The sequence below is a fragment of the Saccopteryx bilineata genome, chromosome 1, assembly GCF_036850765.1.
Source record: "Saccopteryx bilineata isolate mSacBil1 chromosome 1, mSacBil1_pri_phased_curated, whole genome shotgun sequence".
Classification (NCBI taxonomy): Eukaryota; Metazoa; Chordata; class Mammalia; order Chiroptera; family Emballonuridae; genus Saccopteryx; species Saccopteryx bilineata.
The window spans coordinates 159724195-159747419 of record NC_089490.1 but is presented as its reverse complement, the minus strand read 5'-3'; the positions used below and the strand labels follow the sequence as shown (position 1 = coordinate 159747419).

At 44.0% G+C, this 23225-nt stretch overlaps 1 protein-coding gene across 3 annotated transcripts in view; it reads right to left on the bottom strand.

Moving 5' to 3' along the window:
* EXTL3 (exostosin like glycosyltransferase 3) overlaps positions 1–704 on the bottom strand; it is a 165663-nt gene extending 164959 nt beyond the window's left edge. The window contains exon 1 of one of the 3 annotated variants that reach the window (XM_066278600.1): positions 615–704. The gene's annotated coding sequence lies outside the window, so the exon portion shown is untranslated. The remainder of the gene's footprint in view (positions 1–614) is intronic. The other 2 variants (XM_066278601.1, XM_066278602.1) reach the window with 2 other exon arrangements.
* Between the last annotated feature and the right edge of the window lie 22521 nt (positions 705–23225).

Here is a 23225-nt window from a genome sequence, read left to right as displayed (position 1 = left end):
GTCAGCTGTGCGGTGAGGGGCCCTGGAGTATGGCAGCAGGGACTCTTGGTAAGCAGTGTCCTGGAGAGGCATCCTGGGTACGGTGTGTTTGGGTCTCTTAGAACTTGAGGGCACCACTAGCTTAAATCACAGGACAGCCACCACCTGACAAGGTGGCGCAGGCGAGACACGTGACGGACGCCACTCACTTCTGTATCTGAAACAGCTGGGCTCGGGACCCTCTGCCACGCGGTGAAATGGATCCCGACCGACCTCTAATCTTTCACGAGCCCTCACACACGTACACATCTGAAGAAACCCAGCCAACACCGACACAAGTTCTCACACACTCTAACTTCACCTCGGAGCTTGCATCCATCCGAACACAAGAAAGGATGAAACAAGATCTTGAAATTTCCCTGGCACACACTCCCCAAATCCGGCTCCCCAAAGCCCAGCAGCGACTGGAGGGACGGGAAGACAGGGACTCAAGACAAAAGAGTTTTCAAACACATTCCCTCCTAACAAACCTGGTTGCTCCAGCTCTACATTTTAGCAGCTTAAGACTTTTCCTCTTTGTACAACTAAGAAAAGACTTCACATACCGCCTTCCCGAGCACCACCTACCTCCCTACCTTTCACGGCGCCAGGTGGAGAGGTCTCCACCGCGGAGGAGCGCGCGACTTAAACTCCAGGTCCGCCGGTACTACAGCGGCAGCGGCGGCCCTGGTCCCGCCCCCACGACGCCCCGCCCCTCGGCGGCCCCTCCCGCGACTCGCAAACCCTCGCGGCTCAGTCACCTTCCGACGCTGGGACTACAGAGCCCGGTGCATTGTGGGAAGCCAGATCCCAAAACTGAGCCTGCGCTGACCCCTGGTGGGCGCAGTTCCGGACGGAGTTCTGGTCCCCGCGGCGGGGTGCGGTCGCAGGAAATGTGAGAACTGCAGCTAAGAGGACAGGCTGGCCGCTTAGGCCTACTGCAGCTAGCTAGCATTTATTGCAAAATGCTCATATCTCAGTAAGATATAAAAAGAAACCAGGTGCTTTAAAAGTACCTTGGGCCAAAAAAAAAGTACCTGGGGCCATCTCCTACATAAATAAAAAACTAAAGCAACATTAAAAGTAGGGAAAGCTTTTTAAACTAGCGAAAATAAGTAAAATTGTAAGACTGAATGATGTCAAGATTATGAAAAAAATCTGCACAGTCTTATTTCAGATGAAACCACAGATGGGCATAATCTGTCTAAAGAATAATTGATTAATATGTAACAGGAACTATAAAACTGTAATCCAGGACTTTATCTTCTGGGTATATACTTTAAGGAAATAGTTCAAAAGGAGTAAAAAAGGTAAATTATACAAAAATATTCACCATAAAAAAATTAGTAACAAATTAATATGTGAAAGGCACAAAAATATGTAGCTTTTTTTTTTTTCAGAGACAGAGAGAGTCAGAGAGAGGGATAGACAGACAGGAACGGAGAGATGAGAAGCATCAATCATTAGGTTTTTTGTTGCGCGCTGCGACACCTTAGTTGTTCATTGATTGCTTTCTCATATGTGCTTGACCATGGGCCTTCCTTGCTTGAGCCAGCAACCTTGGGTCCAAGCTGGTGAGCTTTTGCTCAAACCAGATGAGCCCGCGCTCAAGCTGGCGACCTCGGGGTCTCGAACCTGGGTCCTCTGCATCCCAGTCTAACGCTCTATCCACTGCACCACCGCCTGGTCAGGCAATATGTAGCTATTTAAATAACACTGATCATTATCACTATGTAGAAATATTTCTATAAAATAATGTTAAAAAGAGGCCCCGGCCAGTTGGTTCAGTGGTTTAGCATCGGCCTGGCATGTGGAAGCCTGGGTTCAACTTCTGGTCAGGGCACACAGGAGAAGCGACCATCGGCTTCTCCACCCCTCCTCTCCCTTCTCTCTGTCTCTCACTCCCCTTCCCGCAGCGGATAGCTCTGGCTCCTATGAAGCAAGTTGGCCCCTGGCTCTGAGGATGATTCCATGGCTTGCCTCAGGTGCTAAAATAGCTCGGTTGCCGAGCAACAAAGCAGCAGCCCCAAATAGGCAGGGGACCTGCGGGTAGATCACAGTCTGGGCACATGTAGGAGTCTGTCTCTCTGCCTCCCCACTGCTCACTTAATTAAAAAAAAAAAAAAAAAAAGAATGTTAATGGGAAAACTTAGAACACAAGAAAGCACATAGTCAATGATTCCAACTATGTGCAAGATATGTTGACAAATGTAAAAGGAAACTTTGGAGCAATGTAAATAGTTTAGAGTTTAATGTGTCTTAAGATTCTTTTATTAAATAACTTTTCAAACATTTCTAAGTTGGGACTGATTCTAATTTTGGATAGCATTGCAATATTTCAGTTTCCCTTCATTCTAAATACTAAAGTTACCTAAGGAAAAGTTCTGAGGCTTTAGATAACCATGACATTTTGCTTGTCAGCAAATGCTAGTGGGGCACATAAGGAAAGTATACTTATTGGGCTGTGTATTGATTTGCTAGAGCTGATCTAACAAAGTAGCACAGACTGGATGACGAACAGCAGAAATTTGCTGTCTCACAGTTCTGGAGGCTGGAAGTCTGAGCTCAACATGTCGACAAGATCAGTTTCTTCTAAGGCATGGGAAGAAAAAATCTATTCCAGGCTGCTTTCTTGGCTTGCAGATAGCCATCTCCATCTTCAGATGGTGTGCTCTCTGTATTAGTGACCATGTCCAGTTGCCCTCTTTTATAAGTACACCAATCATATTGGATTAAGGGCCCACCCTACTCCAGTATGACTTCATTTTAACTAATTACATCTGAAATAACCCTTTTTCCATAAGGTCACACTGTGAGATACTTGGGGTTAGGGCTTCAACCTATAAATTTTGAAGAAGTCACAGTTAACCCATAACAAGGAACAAGAGCTTGGAATTCAAAGTGTAATCTTATGAAAATCGCACCACCAGATGACAAAGATAATAACCATGTACATTATATAATCTCCAATGTATCAAAACACGAACAGTTTAACACAGTAAAACCAAATTGATTACAACTTTCTTCTTTCTGTCCTTTAACACTTTTCAGGCTTTTCCAGTTGCAACTAGGGATGTTATTGAGATAAGATAGCCTAGAGCAGGCATGGCCAACAGTTTTTGACCCCGGTCCAGATTAGAAAGAAAACTTTTTTCACGGGCCGGACAAAATATTAAATACAAAAACAATTTATTTAAGTAAACAAAATTTTATTATGTAATTTGTTTATGAATACATGTGAGTGAAAAAATTTTAATATACAATATAATTTTAATAAAAAATATATTTTAATAAAAATATAATTACATGCCGTATAAATATCCAAACTGTATTGCAATCAATCGAAATAATATTTAATAGAATGAATTTGAAAGGGTTATATCGCAAATAAAACAATTATTTCATTTTACAAACAGCCTAGATATGTTTTCAGTTATCAACTGCAGCTATTGTCTATGTGCTACAATGCCACTTGATTCAGCACACTTGACCACAAAAATAACGAACTGTTTGTTCTTGGGTGTGCACTGGCAAACTCCGCCTAAAAAAATGTGGGTTTCACATCGCTGCTAAACATCAAACAGTTCATATTGCATACAGACGAGTACAAAAGCCATAAATCTTTATAATGGAATTTTTTAAAAAATAAAGAAGTATCGTGAATCCATTCGACCAATTATTGGAAGTTAACTCTAGATTAGTCACACGTGGAATTCTTTTCCACATATCACTATCTTCTTAAATATCTCAATTTCCAATAATCAAAGACACTTCTGCTTCTGAGTAGCTGAGATTTTAAAGTAGCGGAGAATATTAAAAATTTAATCGTGGGCCGTATAAACTCATTTTGCGGGCCAGATCTGGCCTGTGGGCTGTATGTTGGCCATGCTTGGCCTAGAGGCTTCATAAGTCATATATCTGTGTGTAGCTGATGAGTCTTGCCTCCTGCAGGAAGGGCTGAAAAGGCATGTCTGAATGCCTGGAAGCAGAGTGGCATCTTGTTGGCCAAATAAGTTTTTAAATATGATGTATGTTTGCTCGCTTATAGTTTGCATTGGGTGTAGGGGACAGGCTGTACGTAGGCAGTGGTTATAGCCTAAGGCTTAGTTTTCAGACTAAGCTTTTCCCCACAGCCTTGACTGATTACATGGTGTGGGGTGGTGCACTCTCATGAGGAATCCCACTATGCCTCAGATAAGTAACTTTGTATCAGAGACTTACTTGTTTGTATATTGGATTAAAGGTTTTAATTTCTACACTATAAAGTGGGGCAGACCAGGAGCTTGCTCTCTCAGTTCCTGTGATTAGCATTAGAGGAGAGAGCACAGAAAGGCCACGTGGAGGAGAGGAAAGGCAGCCAAGATGGTAGAGTTCTGAAGGACAAGCCAGTTTGTACAGTTTGTGCAGAGAGAAGGTGTAAAGCCAGTAATCACGGCCACCATCACAGCTGCCTGGCCCATGCAGGTTTGCATTCGATTTGGACAGGCGGTAATGAAACAATGGAGCCAAGAACTGGTGGGCCATTACCTTTAATCCTAGCTTGCACCCGGCGGGCAAGTAAAAACACACACTGGGCTCCAAAACCCACTTCAGTGCTCACAAAGCTACTGACTTATCCAAGTTTCCTAGAATCAAGGGTTTCTAGCTCACTAGCCTTATTCACCTCTGTTCCCCATCTCCTTCTCTCTGCACAAATTCTGCACAAACTGGCTTCTCCTTCAGCACTCTGCCATCTTGGCTGCTTCTCCTCTCCTCCACATGGCCTTTATCTGCTCTCCTCTCTGCTCTCCTCCAGCATGGGCTCCTCTTAGAACTTAATCACTCTTCCCCCAGAACAACGTGATCTCTCTTCCCTTTAAAACCTTTTGGTGTGAAAGCCCTCCCCCAACACATATTAACATAATCACACCCATCCCAAGCAATCACCTGGGCAACGGACTTCCACATGAGCAGCACCATCTTTAACAAAGTGAGCATAATATACTTTATCTGCCCAACAAAAGGAGATGGGAAACAGAGGTGAATAAGGCTGGTGAGCTAGAAACCTTTGATTCTAGGAAACTCGGATAAGTCAGTGGCTTTGGGAGCCCTGAATGGAAAGGGAAGTGTTTTCCCACTGTGTGTATTTCTTGCCTGCCGGGTGAAAGCTAGGATTAAAAGGTAATGGCCCACCAGTTCTTGGCTCCATTGTTTCATTACTGTCTGTCTGAATCAAATGCAAACCTGCACGGGCCAGGTGGCTGTGATGGTGGCCGTGGCTACTGGCTTTACACATCTCTTGTATTTAAAGTCTGCTGCTTTCTGTGGTGACAGGGACCCAGAGGGTCCCTGAGAGTAATAAAGCCCTGCCTAACACTTCCAGATTAGTTTTATTTTTTCTTCTGAGGGAACTAGAAGCTCAGTCAGCGGTTCATGAATAAACAACCACAGGCTCTCCAGAAAGGAAAGCTCTGATCTGTGGTGTCTGCAGATTTCTGTGGTGTAAATACTCCCATTGTGGCTGACTTCAAACTACCAGCAAGAGATTGCTGGACAGAGTTGGAACTCCAGCATGCCACCAAGCCCAGATAATTGGCTTAACAATCTCAAGGCTACAGGCAGGGAGCTATGAATGGGAGCACCCAGTGAGAAGCAGACAGAAGGGGTATCCTGGTTAGTTAGGGGCAGAGCCTCCCAACTGGACAGCAGTGCTAGTGAGGAGCATGGCAGTGGGGTGGCCTAGGCAGAAGCAGGGTCCACATATAGCCTTTAGGGTAGTAGGGATAGGGACCAGGCAGGAGAAAGTGAATTCTTGCAGAGCTAAGAACAGCTCCTGGTCAGTTGGCTCAGGGGTAGAGAATTGACCCTGCGTGTGGAAGTCCCAGGTTTGATTTCAGGAGAAGCAACCATCTGCTTCTCCACCCCACCCCTCTTTCTCTCTGTCTTTCTCTCTCTTCCTCTTCCGCAGCCATGGCTCGAATGGTTTGATCAAGTTGGCCCTGGGTGCTGAGAATGGCACCATGGCCTCACCTTAGGCATTAAAATAGCTCAGTTTCCAAGCAACAGAGCAGCTGTCCCAGATGGGTAGAGCATCACCCAGTAGGGGGCTTGTTGGATGGGTCAGGGTACATGAGGAAGTCTGTGTGTATGCCTTCCCGTCTTTCACTTAATAAAAAAAAAAAAAAAAGGAAAGGAAAGCTCATCAAGCCTAGGTAAAAGATCAGGGTGGCAGCCTCAGGGCACAAGGGAGTGAATCAGAATGTTCTCAGACAAAATGAAAACACCCCTCATTTCCCTTATTAGGGCATTCTCCTGAGAATAGGGATTCTCCTGAGAGGACCTTGCCGGGAAGAGAGACATTTAGATTAGAGCTTCCAGGGTTCACACACAATTCTTGTCACTAAGCTAAATCCCACATGGGCTCTCTTCCAGGTACGGGACATGGTGTCAGGCTGAGCACAGTGGAGGACACACATGGGCTCCCATTAGCACAGGTAAAGCTGATGCAAAGGAGGTAACAAAACAATGACATCTTGGTGGGTCTCCTGTCACTTAAACTAGATATTAGGGGCTCTGTAAATGAATCAGGTTGCCCCCCCTTTATGGGCAGGGAATACATCCCAAGACCCCCAGTGGATGCTTGAAACCAGATGGTACTGAACCTACTATAAAGACTATGTTTTCTCCTGTACTCATCATATATCTATGATAGAGTTTAATTAATAAATTAGGCACAATAAAGAGATTAACAACAACTAATAATAAAATAGAACAATTATGGCCCTGGCCGGTTGGCTCAGCGGTAGAGCGTCGGCCTGGCATGCGGGGGACCCGGGTTCGATTCCTGGCCAGGGCACATAGGAGAAGCGCCCATTTGCTTCTCCATCCACCCCCCCCCCCTCCTTCCTCTCTGTCTCTCTCTTCCCCTCCCACAGCCAAGGCTCCATTGGAGCAAAGATGGCCCGGGCACTGGGGATGGCTCCTTGGCCTCTGCCCCAGGCGCTAGAGTGGCGCTGGTCGCGGCAGAGCGACGCCCCAGAGGGGCAGAGCATCGCCCCCTGGTGGGCAGAGCATCGCCCCTGGTGGGCGTGCCGGGTGGATCCCGGTTGGGCGCATGCGGGAGTCTGTCTGACTGTCTCTCCCCGTTTTCAGCTTCAGAAAAATACAAAAAAAAAAAAAAAATAGAACAATTATAACAATATATATAATAAAGTTATGTGAATGTGGTCTCTCTCTCTCAAAATATCTCATTGTACTGTACTCACCCTCCTTCTTGTGATGATGTGTTAACCTCGGGTAACTGAAACCACAAAAATCGCGAATAAGGGAGGAGACCACTGTATTTCCCGCAGAGCCTAACCCAGCACTGTTCTGACTCATCACTCTGCTTTCCAAATTGTTCAATATATCTGCCAGGGTGATTTTTCTCAGAGGCAAACCAAATCATACAAATATTCCTTTTTGCTAAAAAACCCATCCCTGGGTAGAGTTCACTCTTTTGCACAGGAGACAGGATTTTCCTGATCTGACCTCTACTCATCTCTCCATCATTGCTACTCTGCTCTTGATAACTTCACTTTATCTAGGTGGCCAGTCCCCAGACAAGCTGTGTTTGCTAGATTCTAGGCCTTTGTATTTGTTTTCCTCTGAGTTTTGACTCTTTCCCTAGCTCTGTGGGGCTATTCCCACATCTGGTATCTTGAGTCACAGACAGTTCCATTATTAAACCCCCAGGTTTGTTAGTTTGCTTTTTCTTTTTACTATCTTTTTATTTATTTATTTATTAAATTTAATGCAGTGACATTGATAAATCAGGGTACATATGTTGAAAGAAAACATCTCTAGATTATTTTGACTTTTGATTGTGCTGTGTACCCCTCCCCCAAAGTTAAATTGTCTTTTGTCACCTTCTATCTGGTTTTCTTGTGTCCCTCCACTCCCCCACCCCCTCTCTCCCTCTTCGCCCCATCCCGCCTCCCCCCAGCCCCCACCCTTGTTGCCATCGCATTCTTGTTCATGTCTCTGAGTCTCATTTTTATGTCCCTTCTATGTATGGATTCATATAGTTCTTAGTTTTTTTCTGATTTACTTATTTCGCTCCGTATAATGTTATCAAGGTCCATCCATGTTATTGTAAATGATCCGATGTCATCATTTCTTATGGCTTAGTAGTATTCCATAGTATATATGTACCAAAGCTTTTTAATCCACTCGTCCTCTGACGGACACTTGGGCTGTTTCCAGATCTTTGCTATTGTGAACAATGCTGCCACAAACATGGGGGTGCATTTCTCATTTTGGAGCCATTCTATGGTGTCTTTGGGGTATATTCTTAAAAGTGGGATAGCTGGGTCAAAAGGCAGTTCAATTTTCAGTTTTTTGAGGAATCTCCATACTGTTTTCCACAGTGGCTGAACCAGTCTGCATCCCCACCAGCAGTGCAGGAGGGTTCCCTTTTCTTCACATCCTCGCCAGCACTTATCTGTGTTGTTTTGTTGATGAGCGCCATTCTGGCTGGTGTGAGGTGATATCTCATTGTGGTTTTAATTTGCATTTCTCTAATGATTAGTGATGTTGAGCATTTTTTCATATGCCTATTGGCCATCTGTATGTCCTCTTAGGAGAAGTGTCTATTCATCTCTTTTGCCCATTTTTGGATTGGGTTGTTTGTCTTCCTGGTGTTGAGATTTACAAGTTCTTTATAAATTTTGGTTATTAACCCCTTATCAGATGTATTGTCAAATATGTTCTCCCATTGTGTAGTTTGTCTTTTTATTCTGTTCTTGTTGTCTTTAGCTGTGCAAAAGCTTTTTAGTTTGATATAGTCCCATTTGTTTATCCTGTCTTTTATTTCACTTCCCTGTGGAGATAAATCAGCAAATAGATTGCTCTGAGAGATGTCGGAGAGCTTACTGCCTATGTTTTCTTCTAAGATGCGTATGGTTTCACGGCCTACATTTAAGTCTTTTATCCATTTTGAGTTTATTTTTGTGAGTGGTGTAAGCTGGTGATCTAGTTTCATTTTTTTGCAGGGAGCTGTCCAATTTTCCCAACACCGTTTGTTAAAGAGGCTGTCTTGACTCCATTGTATTTCCTTACCTCCTTTGTCAAATATCAGTTGTCCATAGAACTGTGGGTTTATTTCTGGGTTCTCTGTTCTGTTCCATTGAACTATATGCCTGTTCTTATGCCAGTACCAGGCTGTTTTGAGTACAATGGCCTTGTAGTATAACTTGATATCAGGAAGTGTGATACCTCCCACTTTATTCTTCTTTTTTAAGATTGCTGAGGCTATTCGTGTTCTCTTTTGGTTCCATATAAATTTTTGGAATATGTGGTCTATATCTTTGAAGTATGTCATTGGTATTTTAATTGGTATTGCATTGAATTTATAGATTGCTTTGGGTAAAATAGACATTTTAATGATGTTTATTCTTCCTAACCATGAGCACGGTATATACTTCCACTTGTTTGTATCTTCCTTGATTTCTTTTATCAATGCTTTGTAATTTTCCAAGTACAAGTCTTTAGTCTCCTTGGTTAAGTTTACTCCTAGGTACTCTTTTTACTATCTTTTTATTGTGACAAAATACATATAAAACTTGTCATTGTAACTATTTTAAGAGTAAAATTTAGTGACATTAATTACATTCACAATGATGCATAACCATTACCACTATTTCCATAATTTTTCATCACCCTAAACAGAAATTCTGTCTCTATGAAGCAGTAACTCCTCACTTTATGCTTTACCCAACCCCTGGTAATGTCTAATCTGCTTTTTGTCTCTGTGAATTTGACTATTCTGGATATTTTATATAAATGAAATCATATACTACTAGTCCTTTTGTGTCTGACTTCTTCCACTTAGCATAATATTTTCAAATTCACCCATGTTACAGTATGTGTGAGAATTTCCTGCCTTTTCACAGCTGAATAATAGTCCACTGTATGGCTATACCACATGCTACATTTTATTTATCCATTGATCTATTTATGAACACTTAGGTTGTTTCTACCTTTAGGCCATTGTGAATAATTCTGCTCTGAACGTTGGCATATACTTCACAAGTGTTTCCTCTCCACATGGTAAGAGCTTATTTCTACTGTAGACCTGGTTAACTTCTATTTATGTTAGAGAACACTTTATAAGTAGCAAATAAATGCAGCCCAACCCAAATCTGTGTCCAGGAATGTTCCTGAATTACAGGCTTTTCAAGGATAGTGGGAGCCCTTGGGACTGCATAAGGACAGTGGGAGTGTCAAGGATAGCAGAGCCTGAAGAGGCTAGTTAGGACGCTCCCGGAATCCAGGAGCTAGAGACAGGGCTGGGCAAAGGGCAGTCAAAACGGATCCATATTTGATACTTGTGAATGTCCACGTGCAGTCATTCTCAGGAAGTAACCAAGTGTGTAGATTGCTGCGGGGTGTGTATATATGAATTGGTTGATGGGAGAAGAGTGGAAAAGGATGGGAGATAAATGGGAAAAAGAGAGATTGTAGTAAGTGGTCATTTGAACACTTAGCAGAGCTTTAGTCAAGCTAGTAAATCACTACTGTAATAATAAATTTAGTTAAATAAAGACAAAGTGGAGTAGTGGGGACACCAGCAGGCAATTTTATTGCACATGCATTTATTTGTTTGTTTGCTTGCTTGTTTTAGTGAGAGAGATTGAGAGAGGGGGCAGGGACAGACAGGGAGAGAGATGAGAAGCATCTATTCTTTGTTGCACCATCTTAGTCGTTCATTGTTTTCTCATATGTTCCTTGAGCAGAGGGTTCCAGCAGAGCAAGTGACCCCTTGCTCAAGCCAACAACCTTGGGCTCAAACCAGCAACCTTGGGCTTCAAGCCAGCAACCTTTGGGCTCCAGCTAGCAACCATGGGGTCATGTTTATGATCCCATGCTCAAGCTGGCAACCTTGCACTCAAGCTGGTGAGCCTGCACTCAAGCCAGATGAGCCCATGCTCAAGCAAGTGACCTCACGGTTTTGAACCTGGGTCCTCAGCATCCTAGGCCACGCTCTATCCACTGTGCCATCACCTGGTCAGGCTCCATATGCTTTTAAATGAGCATAAGTGATATACTGACTACAGAGAAGGATATTCAATTGAGCCAGATAGCTCAGTTAGTTAGAGCATTGTCTCAAAGCACAAAGGTGGCTAGTTTGATTCCTAGTCAGGGCACATATAGGAACAGAGTGATACTCCTGTCTCTCTCTCTCTCTCTCACTAAAATCAGTCAATAATTTTTTTTCTTTTCTTTTTTTTTTCATTTTTCTGAAGCTGGAAACAGGGAGAGACAGTCAGACAGACTCCCGCATGCGCCCGACCAGGATCCACCCAGCACACCCACCAGAGGCGATGCTCTGCCCACCAGGGGGCGATGCTCTGCCCATCCTGGGTGTCGTCATGTTGCGACCAGAGCCACTCCAGCACCTGAGGCAGAGGCCACAGAGCCATCCCCAGCGCCCGGGCCATCTTTGCTCCAATGAAGCCTTGGCTGCAGGAGGGGAAGAGAGAGACAGAGAGGAAAGCGCGGCGGAGGGGTGGAGAAGCAAATGGGCGCTTCTCCTGTGTGCCCTGGCCGGAAATCGAACCCGGGTCCTCCACACGCTAGGCCGACGCTTTACCGCTGAGCCAACCGGCCAGGGCCCAGTCAATAATTTTTTTAAAATGCCATGATCTAACCTGACTTTGGTCAAACCCAGCTCATTGCTGTTAATCTGCCTCTTGAGAAACAGCCATAGAAAGCCTCTTTGATTTTTTTCTCCCTGTCCTGTTAAGACCTAGGATTGAATGCTGTCAGCATACTGGGAAGTTGTAAGATATTCCAATTTGCACACCCTGAAGTCCCTTTATGACTGCTTATGGGCTATCCCTAAGCAAAATTAGCCAGCATCTCTTTCTGTGTCTTTTCCTTCCAGACACCAGGTGTTAACAACAGGGATGAATCATTAAGCTAGAATTTTAGGCATGAGTGGAAAATAAAAGTTTGCAATGTGGCAACCTTGCCACTCCTCAAATCATACTATCAAGAATCACCACATACTCAGTGTAGCTGAAAGGACAGATCCTCTCAAGACTGAAGCAGTCTGACAGGAAGTGAGCTTCGAAAGCATGTCCTGTTGGCCCTGGCCGGTTGGCTCAGTGGTAGAGCATTGGCCTGGCGTGCAGGAGTCCCGGGTTCGATTCCCAGCCAGGGCGCACAGGAGAAGCGCCCATCTGCTTCTCCACCCTTCCCCCTCTCCTTCCTCTCTGTCTCTCTCTTCCCCTCCTGCAGTGAGGCTCCACTGGAGCAAAGTTGGCCCGGGCGCTGAGGATGGCTACATGGCCTCTGCCTTAGGCGCTAGAATGGCTCTGGTTGCAACAGAGCAATGCCCCAGATGGGCAGAGCATCGCCCCCTGGTGGGCATGCCGGGTGGATCCCGGTCGGGCACATGCAGGAGTCTGTCTGACTGCCTTCCCGTTTCCAACTTCAGAAAAATACAAAAAAAAAAAAAAAAAAAAAGAGAAAGAAAGCATGTCCTGCTTTCTGGCATTGAGCTAACTCGGTGTATCGAGTAAAAACAGTTTGCGATGATACAAATAGATGTGGCTAAAAGAAGGAAGTAAAAAGGAACCTTGTAGAATAAGCCTTGAAATCAATTTTGTCTTCCCCTCAATTTCCTCAACCTAGTGAGAGAAACACAGTAAGTTTTATAAGCTAAACTATGAAGTGTCACTAGATATTGTGGTCACTGGTCACTCTTGGGAGCCCTTGTGAATTCCTAGTTCCCTCTTCGATCCAACTCCACATTCAGTGCAAGACTGCTAATGAGTTCACTCAGAAAAGAAAGCCCTAAGGCACTCAGACATTAACCTTGTGCAAAAATCCTGAAGTGCATAAGATTTGCTTTTTACATCTGATTGCTTCTTCTTCCTCTCTGTGGGGCTTCAGTCTCCCTATCTCAGTTACTGACTCTTAATCTCTTACAACTTCCCTATTTCCTTCCACATAAAATTATCTTTATCTGTTTATTGAAAGGATCTTATATACTAATCCATACTAAAGTATGAATGATTGAAAATAGCTTATTGCCTGACCTGTGGTGGCGCAGTGGATTGAGGGTCGACCTGGAAATGCTGAGGTCGCCGGTTAAAGACCCTGGGCTTGCCTGGTCAAGGCACATATGGGAGTTGATGCTTCCAGCTCCTCCCTCCTTCTCTCTCTCTGTCTCTCTCTCCTCTCTCTCCTTCTCCCTCTCTCCTCTCTAAAAATGAATAAAAATAAATAAATAAATAAATAAATAAAAGACTATCTTCACTAAAACAAAAAATTAAATATTGAAAATAGCTTATTATACTGACTTTTGCAAGAGTAGTTACACTTTCCAGAGTAATAATATCATCAGTAATTATTAATCAATAATAATTTCTTTAATAATTTCAAAATATTACATCAAATCAATAGTCCAATGTAATATTTTTTTAGCCTGACCAGGCGCTGGTACAGTGGATAGTGTCGAACTGGAACATAGAGGACCCAGGTTTGAAACTGCAAGGTCACCAGCTTGAGCGTGGGCTCACCAGCTTGAGTGCGGGGTTGCTGGCTTGAGCATGGGATCATAGACATGACTCCATGGTTGTGGGCTTGAGCCCAAAGGTTGCTGGCTTGAAGTCCAAGATCACTGGCTTGAGCAAGGGATCACTCGTTCTGTTGGAGTCACCTGGTCAAGGCACATATGAGAAAGCAATCAACTAAGGAGACTAAAAAGCCTCAACGAAGAAATGATGCTTCTCATCTCTCACTTCCTGTCTGTCTGTCTGTCCCTATCTGCCCCTCTCCCTATCTCTCTCTCTGTCTCTGTCACACACACACATACACACACACACACACACAAAATCCAATGGAATATTTTTTAAATCCAAAGGATAAAGAAAGATATACCATGCAAACACTAATCAGAAGAATGCTAGAGTAGCTACTATATGATTTTCAACTGAAGTAGATGTCAGAGCAAGGAAAGTCATCAGGGATAAAGAGAGGCATTATACAATGATAAATATATTGATAAAGTAGTCAATTCTTTAAGAAAACATAATAATCCTTAATGTTTGTAGACTTAACACCAGAGTGTCAAAATATGACACAAAACTGATATAAATGCAAGGAAAAATAGATGAATCCACTATTGCAGTTGGATGCTTCAGCAGCCCTCAATCAGAAACAGATGTAGCAGACAGAAAATCGGTAGGATGTATCTGAACTCAACAATATCATCAATCAACTGGATATAACTGACATCATTGACCATTTCACTCAACAGCAGAATACACATTCTCCTTAAGCTCACTCAGGAAATATTCTCCAAGACAGACCACATTCTGGGCCATAAACACACCTTAACAATTAAAAAAAGGATACCTACAAAGTATGCTCTTAAAGCACAATGAAATTAAACTAGAAATCAATAATAAAAGATAGTTGGAAAATTTTAAAATATACCCTTTTAAATAACATGTGAGTCAAAGTCCCAAGAGAAATTTTAAAATATTTACATGAAATGAAAATGAAAATACAACTTATCAGAATTTGTAGAATGTGGTGAAAGCAGCACTAGAGGGAATTTACAATATAGAATGCATGTTTTAGAAAAGAAAAAATATCTAAAACTAGTAATATAAGCTTGTATCTTAGGAAACTCAAAAAAGAAGAGCAAATTAAATTCAGAGTAAGCAGAAGGAAAGAAATGACAAAAACCAGAGCGGAAATCAATGAAATTGAAAACAAGAAATCAATAGAGAAAATCAACAAAACCAAAAGCTGATTTAACAGGAAAATCAACTTGCTTGGGATAACCAAGAAAACAAGAGAAAAGATACAAATTGCTAATATCAGAAATAAAAGATCCAATGAACATTAAAAATACATAAACACATAAAAAAATGACTACTAATTCTAGGTACAGTAAAAGGATAATAAAGGAATATTATGAATAAGTCTATGCCCACAAATTTGACAACTTAGATGAAATGGGTCAATTTCTTGAAAGACACAGTCTTTTTGCCAAACTCTTTTCTACCAAAACCCACACAACGAGAAACATATCATCTGAGTTGGCCTTTATCTATTAAAGAAATTGAATCAATAATTAATAGTCTTCTAAAACTGAAAGCACCAGGCTCAGATTGGTTTCACTGATGACTTCTAACACACATTTAAGGAAGAAAATATATTAAATCTCTACCAACCCTTCCAGAAACTAGAGGCAAGGGGAACACTTCCTAATTCATTCTGTGAGGACACAGCATTATCCTACTACCAAAACCAACAAAGATATTATAAGAAAGGAAAACTGTGAGCCAATACCTTTTCTGAATATAGAATACAAAATCCTTAACAAATTACTAGCAAATTGAATCCAACAATGCATAAAAAAGAATTATACACTACGACCAAGTGGGATTTATCTCAGGCACAGAAGGCTATATTCAATGTTCAAAAATCAACATTAAGCCCTGGCCAGATAGCTCGGTTGGTTGGAGCGTCATCCCGAAGCTCAGGGGTCACCAGTTTGATCCCTGGTCAGGGCATATACAGAAACAGATCAATGTTCCTGTCTTTCTCCTGCTCTCTCCCTTTCTCTCTCTAAAATCAATAAAATAAACATTTTTAAAAAATCAACATTCAAATAATCCAGCGTATCAACAGGCTAAAGAACAAAAATCACATGATCATATCAACAGTTGCGGAAAAAATACTTGACAGAATCCAACACTCATTCATGTTGGAAAAAAAATTTATGTTCAATATGTTATAAAAACTAATAAGGTAATAAACTTCACCTGGGTAAATAATTGGCCAAGAATACTGAGAGAAGACTCTCCTTGCTAGAGTTTTTTTTTTTTGTTTGTTGGTATTTTTCCGAAGTTGGAAACAGGAAGGCAGTCAGACAGACTCCCGCATGCGCCCGACCGGGATCCACCCGGCATGCCCACCAGGGGGCGATGCTCTGCCCATCTGAGGCATTGCTCTGTTGCAACCAGAGCCATTCTAGCACCTGAGGCAGAGGCCATGGAGCCATCCTCAGCACCCGGGCCAACTTTGCTCCAATGGAGCCTTGGCTGTGGGAGGGGAAGAGAGAGACAGAGAGGAAGGAGAGGGGGAGGGCTGGAGAAGCAGATGGGCGCTTCTCCTGTGTGCCCTGGCCGGGAATCGAACCCGGGTCCCCCGCACGCCAGGCCGACGCTCTACCGCTGAGCCAACCGGCCAGGGCCTCCTTGCTAGAGTTTTAAAATAGGTTATAAATGGAGAATTCTCCAAAGAGTACGAGATCAAAACCCCAAATGACTCTTACACTGAAGACAGGCTTTGACCAAAACATCCTGCCAGGCCCTGGCCGGTTGGCTCAGTGGTAAAGCGTCGGCCTGGCGTGCGGGGGACCCGGGTTCGATTCCTGGCCAGGGCACATAGGAGAAGCGCCCATTTGCTTCTCCACCCCCCCCCTTCCTCTCTGTCTCTCTCTTCCCCTCCCGCAGCCAAGGCTCCATTGGAGCAAAGATGGCCCGGACGCTGGGGATGGCTCCTTGGCCTCTGCCCCAGGCGCTGGAGTGGCTCTGGTCGCGGCAGAGAGACGCCCCTGGTGGGCGGAGCATCGCCCCTGGTGGGCGCGCCGGGTGGATCCCGGTCGGGCGCATGCGGGAGTCTGTCTGTCTCTCCCCGTTTCCAGCTTCAGAAAAGTGCAAAAAGGGAAAAGGAAAAAAACAAACAAACAAAAAAAAACATCCTGCCACTAGGCTGACGCTGCTTGTCCTTTCTGCCACCAGAATGCTCCTCCGGACCCAGGCAGGCAAACGTCAATGAAGAAAGAGCCCTTTGCCCTTTGCTGCCAGCCAACTGTGAGGGAACGATGGACCTGGAATGCCAAGCCTGTCCTCTCACAGCGGAGGCAAGGACAACAAGGTCTGGGGTGACAGTGGCACATGTCTGCAGCTAGAAGGGAACAGAGTCACTTCTGTATTTAACCCTGTGCCTCCTTTGACATTCCTCTGGCAAGCTTTGTCTTCAAAGCATAAGGATTTAGAAAATGAGAAGTCTTTCCCAGAGATAAAGAAATGTAAGAAGAAATCAAGAGTTGAAAACAAGGGGAACAAAGACACTAAGACAGTATCCTTTCTGTTTCTAAGTGGCTTTCACTTCTGAGGTCAGGGTAAAAACCCCTCTGTGCCAGACAGTCCAAATACAAGGTCATTAACCCCTCTCACCATGAAGGGGTGAACAGCACACTCTGGCCTTTCAGTCCAGTATGATTCAAAACCCTCACGTTGAAACTGAAAAGTTAAGCCCAATTAAATGCATTTAGAATCCAGACTAGTAGAGCTAAATGAGAATATAAAAATAACTTTTTTGCCCTGGCCAGTTGGCTTAGTGGTAGAGCGTCGGCCTGGCGTGCAGGAGTCCCAGGTTCGATTCCCGGCCAGGGCACACAGGAGAAGCGCCCATCAGCTTCTCCTCCCCTTCCCCTCTCCTTCCTCTCTGTCTCTCTCTTCCCCTCCCACAGCCAAGGCTCCATTGGAGCAAAGTTGGCCCGGGCGCTGAGGATGGCTCTATGGCCTCTGCCTCAGGTGCTAGAATGGCTCTGGTTGCAACAGAGCAATGCCCCAGATGGGCAGAGCATCGCCCCCTGGTGGGCATGCCGGGTGGATCCCAGTCAGTGCATGCGGGAGTCTGTCTGACTGCCTCCCCGTTTCCAACTTCAGAAAAATACAAAAAACAAACAACAAAAAAAATAACCAAATACTTTTTTTTTCATGTCATATTTAATTTATGACAAAACCCCAGTCCAGAGAGGTTAAAAGACTGGCCCAAGGACATAGAACAGGAGGGACAACAGATTAATAGAATCAAACAGATCTGGGCTCGATGCCCAAACTTGAAGAAATTATATTTCCAGTCTGAGCCCCCTTTTTTTTTTCACCTGGAAAGTAGGGATAATAAAAATCATTCCACAGGATTGGTGTGGAAATTAAGATAGATAACCTTAAAGAATAGTTCTTGCCACACAAAAGTGTTCAGTAATTCTTTTTCAGTTTCTAGTGTCAGAGCCAGTATTCAATGCCTGGGCTCAGAAGTCCCTGTTCATCCTCTTTCCTCTGGTCCCAACGACAGTACCAGGGAGTGTATCAGGTCCCATCGGCGATGAAGGGGACCACTGCACTGTGTGCGTAGTGGCTCTGTGGCTTTGCTGTCCAGTACAATCGAGATCCCAAAGTGGACTTAGTTTCTGCCTCTGCCACTGATCAGCATGAAAACCTAGATCCATCCAATGTTTTCAGCTGAGAAACAGGGCAAAGGTCATCATTAAGAATTGATACTATCTGGTATTTTGGAAGCTTTCCTAGCTGTTAAGTTCAGTGAACTTGGCTTAATCTGTATTTATGTTTACATTTGCTGGGGTCAGGGTAACAAATCAAAAATCAATGAATATAGGTCCTGACTGGGTGGCTCGGTGGATAAGCATTGACCCAGTGCACCAGAGCAGTGGTCCACAACCTTTTTTGGGCCACGGACCGGTTTAATGTCAGAAAATATTTTCATGGACCGGCCTTTAGGGTGGGACGGATAAATGTATCACGTGACCGAGACAAGAGGCAAGAGTGAGTCTTAGACAGATGTAACAGAGGGAATCTGGTCATTTTTAAAAAAATAAAACATTGTTCAGACTTAAATATAAATAAAATGGAAATAATGTAAGTTATTTATTCTTTCTCTGTGGACCAGTACTAAATGGCCCACAGACTAGTACCAGTCCTAGGCCCGGGGGTTGGGGACCCCTGCACTAGAGGTCACAGGTTTGACTCCCAGGGCATGTTTGAGAAGCAATTAATGAGTACACAACTAAATGGAACAGTTAAGTGGAACGAGTTGATGCCTCTCTAATTCTCTCTCCCCCCTTTTCCTCTCTATCTCTCTAATCAATGGAAAATAATTTTTCAAAGTAAATCAATAATGTAATCCACCAGAAGTGTGTGTAAGTGTGTGTTCGCGTGTGTGTGTAGGTATATCTCAGATGGGGATGGGGGAGATTAATGGGAATGGGAAGGCAGTCCTATTACAAATGGAAAAATGGCCAGGTCATCTGGTCCCCATATTTACACAAAGAAAGCGAGCAGGCTGAGAAAAGGTGGCTTTCTCACTTTTTATCACCTTGAGGGAGTAAGTAAGGTTCCAGGGACCTGGAAGGAGAAGATAATGTTGGCAGGGAGAGACAGAGGCAATAGTAATTGAACAGAGGATTAGGGAATTTGCCCTATTGCCTATGACTCCCCAAATCTATATTTTCCAGCCCTCACCTCTGCCCAGAACTCTAGATTAACACTTGAACGGTCTCACAGGCATCTCCAATGAGCTTGCTGGAAAGAGAACTCTCACTGCTCCCCTCCCCCCACACAAACCTGCTTCTCTGGAGGCATCCCTGTCTCTGAGAAAGCAACATGATCCACTCAGGTGCTTACTGCCAAACAGCTAGGAATTTTCCTAGATCTCTCCCATCTCCCTTCTCACTTGTAGAACCTGTGTCTGCATCCACAGGCTCTCAAGTGCATTTTCTCCTCTTCATCTGTGCTACTCCGACTCCACCCAACATCCAAGCCCAAGCCACCAGCAGGTTTTGTTTTACAGTATTGACCCCACTGTTCTCACTGATCCCAATTGTGTCCTCTCTTCACAAGCCTACCAGCATGACCTTGGGGGGAAAAAATTTATATATATATATATATGATCAAATTATATAATCAACATATATAATCAAATTTGAGATATCAAATTATCCCTCTGTTAAAAGCTTTCCAATGATTTCTTATTGCATTTGGAGAAATGTCACTCCTCCCTCTGAGTCACAAAGTCCCAGACTGCCTTTTCCTAACCTATTTCCTATCCACTCTCTCTGTTCATTCCCAGTGCGCTGGACAAATTGGCCTGGTTTCCGTTCTTCAAATAAGTGAATATTACTTCTTCTGAGCTTCTGCAGGGGCCATGTCTGCCTGGAATGCTCTTCTCTCCTATCTCTGCATGACGGACTCCTTGAGAACTCAGCTTCCAGCTTTATGTCACCTTTGCAGGCAACCCTTATAAGAAGCCCCGTATTCACTCACTGTTAAGTCACCTTATTTTAATTCTCTGTGTAGCTCTTCTCATTTGCTGATCGTTTTCTTGTTTATTTCTTTAGCGATGGTCTGTTTTGTTTTAAAAGAAGGGAAACTCTATGAAACAGCAGAAGTATTTTCTTTTTTAAAAATTTTTATTATTTATTTATTTTTTATTCAGTGAGAGGAGGGGAGGCAGAGAGATAGACTCCTGTATGTGCCACGATCAGGATCCACCTAGCAATATCCCCTGTTCCCCACCCAGCCAATGCTCAAATCAACTGAGCCATCCTCAGCACCTGGGGTCATACTTGAACCAATCACACCACTGGCTGCTAGAGAAGAAGAAAGAGCGAAGGGGGAGATGGAGGGAAAGAGAAGCAGATGTTCGCTTCTCATGTGTGTCCTGACCAGGGGTCAAACCCAGGACTTCCACTTACTGGCCTGACACTCTATCCACTGAGCAAACTGGCCAGGCAGCAGGGATTATTTCAGTCTATTTTATTTCCTGTATCTCAGTGCCCAGAAACTGATCTGGCATATAAAAGGCAATTAGCAAACGTTTGTTGATTGACTAAAAGAAGGAATAAATTTTAAACCACCGAAAGCAAACTAAAGAGCGTTATTTTGGGGAAGTGTTTCTTTAAATTGAATCCCAAAATGGTTTCGCAGAAAGCGGCTGCTGTTCAGGAGCAGCAAAGGAATGAGAAGGGAGAGGCAGTGCAGCATGGAATCCTGAATCCTTTTCTGAAGAATCCCAATTGGCTGAACATCTCTACCAAGAGACCTCTGGAAAGGTAGCTCTCCATGCATTTCTGCAATGAGATGAGCTCACATGTCTGTTTTAAGATAGTTACATTGCCTGACCAAGCGGTGGCGCAGTGGATGGAGCGTCGGACTGGGATGCGGAAGGACCCGGGTTCGAGACCCCGAGGTCGCCAGCTTGAGCACGGGCTTATCTGGCTTGAGCAAGGAGCTCACCAGCTTGGACCCAAGGTTGCTGGCTCCAGCAGGGGGTTGCTCGGTCTGCTGAAGGCCCGCGGTCAAGGCACATGTGAGAAGGCAATCAATGAACAACTAAGAAGTCGCAACGCGCAACGAGAAGCTGATGATTGATGCTTCTCATCTCTCTCTGTTCCTGTCTGTCTGTCCCTATCTCTGCCTCTGTGTAAAAGAAAAAAAAAAAAAAAAGATAGTTACATTGTGTTCCAAATGCTCTCTGCTGTGAAAGTGCTATGGCCTTTTTTTTTTTTTACCTGAGAGCATTTGTAATGGCAGTAGCTCTAGCCAGGGCTTAGAGGTTGCTAAGGAGTCACAGTTAGTTATAGCAAATGAGAAATTTTGCCTTTCCTTGGGTTTTCCCCACCCCTACCCCCACTCTCCACCTACAGAAATTCTATTTCATCATGTTTAAGACACAGCCAATAATGCTACAGCTGCTGAGAAACTTGTGACAGCCTCCAGTCGAGATTAGCCAATGCTTTCCCAGATTCTATTACCCTTTTGTGTATCAATCCATTATGTGATTTATTTATCTTTTATTAACCTTTATATTTACCTTTTATTAACACTACTTTTAGACACCTAAAGTTACCCTGAGTATTGTTAAGTTAATTGAGGTTGTAATCGTATCGTTCATTTTTTTCATCTCCTCTCAGCAACTTTCACAGTTATTTATGCAGAGGAGATGCTCAATAAATGTTAAAGAATAGTTCCAGCCAGTTAGCTTAGTGGTAGAGTGTCAGCCCAGCGTGTGGATGTTCCAGGTTTGAGTCCTGGTCAGGGCACACAGGAGAAGCAACCATCTGCTTCTCCACCCCTCCCACTCACCCTTCTCTCTCTTTCTCTCTTCTCCTCTTGCAGCCATGGCTTGATTGGTTCAAGTGCATTGCACCAGGTGCTGAGGATGACTTGGGAAGCCTCTGCCTCAGGCACTAAAAATAGCTCGGTTGCGAGTATGGCCTGAGATGGGCAGAGCACTGGCCCCAAACAGAAGTTTCTGGGTGGATCCCGGTTGAGGTGTATGCAGGAGTCTGTCTCTCTACCTTCCCTCCTCTCACTAGGAAAAGAAGAAGAAGAAAAAAAAAAAGAATAAAGGAATAAGATAGGGTAGTATGACTCCTACTCAGGTAGGTGTTAAACACCAACTTAAGACTGAGAAAAACAGACAGGAGCTGGGATCTTGAGCTTCTGATGGCATTTACATGTATTCACAGCTACCTCCTGTCCTCTCAGGCCAGAGAGACAGAAAAGGCAAACCGAAGCCTTGCTGGGATCTGCTCAAGAAGCCCAGACAGAACAGACCACCCCTAACAGGCACTCAAGGTAAGTGAAGTGCCGTCATCCTGAAGGCTGAAGATTAACTGCTAATATAGGGTGTGTGTGTGTGTAGAGAAAGTTGAGGTGAGTTATAGATGAAAAATTTAGGCTTCTAAAGAAAATACCTGATTTCACTTTATATTTGCTTAAGAAGTTGATCTAGGATGCTGTCTCTAAAATAACTAAGTTAAACTGTTATAATAAACATGGTTTTGTTTTTGGGTTTTTTTTTTGTATTTTTCTGAAGTTGGAAATGGGGAGGCAGTCAGACAGACTCCCGCATGCACCCGGCCGGGATCCACCCAGCATGCCCACCAGGGGGCAATGCTCTGCCCATCTGGGGCGTCCTCTGCCGCAATCAGAGCCATTCTAGCACCTGAGGCAGAGGCCACAGAACCATCCTCAGCGCTCGGGCAAACTTTGCTCCCGTGGAGCCTTGGCTGTGGGAGGGGAAGAGAGAGACAGAGAGGAAGGAGAGGGGGAGGGGTGGAGAAGCAGATGGGCGCTTCTCCTGTGTGCCCTGGCTGGGAATCGAACCCAGGACTCCTGCACGCCAGGCTGACGCTCTACCACTGAGCTAACTGGCCAGGGCCTAAACATGCATTTTAAAGTAAATAAGACATGGAAAATTCTGTGCCTATTGGGGACATTAAATTCTGACTTACATGGCCAAGGCTCCAATGCCATCACTGTAGGATGGCCACATAATGGCATTTAAGAGGTTATTTGTCTTTAGGAGAGTGAATTTACTTATTTTCACAGGCAAATGGCATTGTTCTAAAA